This window comes from Sphaeramia orbicularis, chromosome 7 (genome assembly GCF_902148855.1).
Source record: "Sphaeramia orbicularis chromosome 7, fSphaOr1.1, whole genome shotgun sequence".
Taxonomy (NCBI): Eukaryota; Metazoa; Chordata; class Actinopteri; order Kurtiformes; family Apogonidae; genus Sphaeramia; species Sphaeramia orbicularis.
The window spans coordinates 32,294,388-32,297,191 of record NC_043963.1 but is presented as its reverse complement, the minus strand read 5'-3'; the positions used below and the strand labels follow the sequence as shown (position 1 = coordinate 32,297,191).

The window sequence follows — 2,804 nt, the reverse complement described above, 5'->3', positions numbered from 1 at the left end:
TTTAAAGTAATTAGTTTAAAGTATCACACACTGCCAGAGTATAGGGCCAATCTGTCAGTCAGTTTGAAGTAAACATTGATTCCCTCATCTGCTCTGTTGAAGACGTTTATTTTTCGTGTATTTTCACTAAGCAATATTTCATACAATGACATGTTAAAAGTATAAAATAAAATGATGAAAGCTTCTCACTACATCAGTTAGGGTTAAACAACTTGTTATAGCTTTAATGTATTTATCATTTGCAGTAATTATCTTATCTAATGAATTAATCAAATGTATACTCATTCATTTATTTATTTATTTGTTTATGCCAGGCTGTGTATTTCCTGTGATGGTTTTTTACAGTTTCTTACAGTAATTCATGTACTCTTAAAGAGTTCATGTAAGATGTACAAATTCTCATTTTATAGTTAATTTAATCAAATTTAATTTAATTTAATTTGGTTTTTGCTAGTCTGTGCCAGTCCGGACCTCTCTTAATTAATTATCTTAGGGCAATGGATATCAAACTTTTTACAGTGGAGTACCCTCTGGAATATATTTTTTTTGCCAAGTACCCCCAACTCTCACTTCAACATTTTTGATTGAAAAAAATTTGGCAAAATTTTTTCCTGTGCCAAAGGTGTCTGTTGTTGTAAATAAACAACATATACTTAACTGTAATATATTTTTAAAAAAACAGATTTTTTAAAGTAAATTTTGTGTGCAAAATATAAACTGACAAGTGCCCTCTTTCATTGATAAGAAAAATAAATAAATTGGTCATTAATGAATGTATAAATGAACCTTTCATCAACAAAAAATAATTACTTAGCTACTCAAATAAACTCATTTTGAATAATACAGAATAAAAATTAAAATGTTACCAAAGCTTAAACAAGATGACTGACAATAAAGCTATTATATGAATGTATTTATTGTGTTTTATATTTCAGCATTAATTCTCATTATTTGTTTTGTATTCGGTGCATGATGACCTATTTAATGTATTTGTCAAAAAAAAATTAAAATACCCCCTGGGCTTCTTCCAAGTACCCCTGGGGGTACGCCTACCCCACTTCGGGAATCCATGTCCTAAGGTATGCTCCTGTACAAATTCTCATACTTACATTTCAAGGAATTTCAGTGCAGTCTTCTTCATTTTTATGTTTATCAACTCATTAATTAATTAATTTACATATTGTGTAGAGGTAAAAAGTTTAGTGCTATGTTAAAGTTAGTTTGTAAAGGAGACATAATGCATTGACCTCGTTTAAGAATAAGTATTTACCCAGCAGCTTCTTTTAAATCACAGGTGTCAAATATACGGCCCCGGGGGCCAAAACTGGACCGCCAAAGGGTCCAATCCAAGTAGGATCAATTTATGAAATGCAAAAGTTACACTCAAGATATTAACAGTCAATCATTTTGCTTAAGGGACCTTTTAAAGCCCTACTTTTGTCTCAAGTGAGTCAAATCAGTAAAAAACTATCAAAATAACCCCCAAATAATGACAATTCCAAATTTTTCCTCTGTTTTAGTGTAAAAAAAAAAAAGTGAAATTACATGAAAATGTGTACATTTACAAACTAGCCTTTCACAAAAAAACATAAAAAACTAGAAATGTCCTGAGAGAAGTAAAAGCAATTTTACAAATATTCTGCCGGTAACAAAATATTTTGTGTATTTGCAGATCCATTGTGATTGTAAGTTGTAATGCATGTTTGCAAATGATAAGCAGAGGCATAACATAGTTAAAATTGTACTTATTTTTCTTAATAAATTTCAGTCTTTTCTTGGTTGTTCATGTTATTCACATTTTTAAAAGGATAGTTTTTAAATGTAAACATTTCCATTAGGTAATTTTACTCTTTTCACTATAAACATATTGAAATGTTTGGAGTTGGCATTATTTCTATAGTATTATGTTATTAATTTACTGGTCCAGCCCACTTCAGATCATATTTGGAGAATATGGCCCCTGAAGTAAAATGAGTGTGACACCCCTGTTTTAAATGGTGATCTTCCACAGTGGACTACAACTGGATCCACTCTGTTCTGTGGAAACATGCACAAAAGCAGTGGAGATGCCGGGGATTGAACCCGGGGCCTCATACATGCAAAGCATGCGCTCTACCACTGAGCTACATCCCCTACTGGTAACAAGGAGTAAAAGAAGGAAATATGAGCTAAAGCTGAGACAGCAGACTGTGGAGATATTTTAGTCATGATAGAGTTATGTAATTCAAGGTCACGACATTCCCTGGTCTGTTCCAACCTCTCAGTCTGCTCCTCTTGTGTATTTCTGTATGTCACTTGACCCACGCAGCATTAGTTTAGAGAAAAAGTTAAGTGAAAAAGTGAAGTGAGAGCTGGTTTTCTAAACATAAACTGAATTGACGTCAGGATTAACGAGTGGAAAGGAAACGGATGCCTTTGTAGCTCAGTTTTACTTTGATTTAATCCTTGCTCGGTCCTATTTTAGGCTGCAGGTCATGTTTGGGTTTCAGAGTTAGGAGACTCAGCTGAGCAGTGGGCTCCTTCTTCCAACATTTACTGTTCAGGACAAACACTGGTATGTCTGGAAGAAGAGAACGTACAGAAGAAATCACCTTGGGCAGAAGATTTCTCAAATAAACTGACTCATTTGACTAAAATGTTGCTGTCTCTCAACATATCTCATGTTGCAAGGTCACTTGTAGACTTTTAACTAAATGTAAACACTGCCTACAGCTTTTTATAAATGTTGTGCCTCAGATTACATGTGAAAAATCTCACATACTTTCATAAGATGAATTGGAAAATAAATGACCAAAGTACTGGAT

At 33.1% G+C, this 2,804-nt stretch overlaps 1 non-coding gene across 1 annotated transcript; it reads right to left on the bottom strand.

Annotated features, from left to right (window-relative positions):
- Positions 1–2,061: 2,061 nt before the first annotated feature.
- On the bottom strand, positions 2,062–2,133 carry trnaa-ugc (transfer RNA alanine (anticodon UGC)). The gene has a single exon. It is a non-coding gene; the product is annotated as a tRNA-Ala (tRNA).
- Positions 2,134–2,804: the final 671 nt, after the last annotated feature.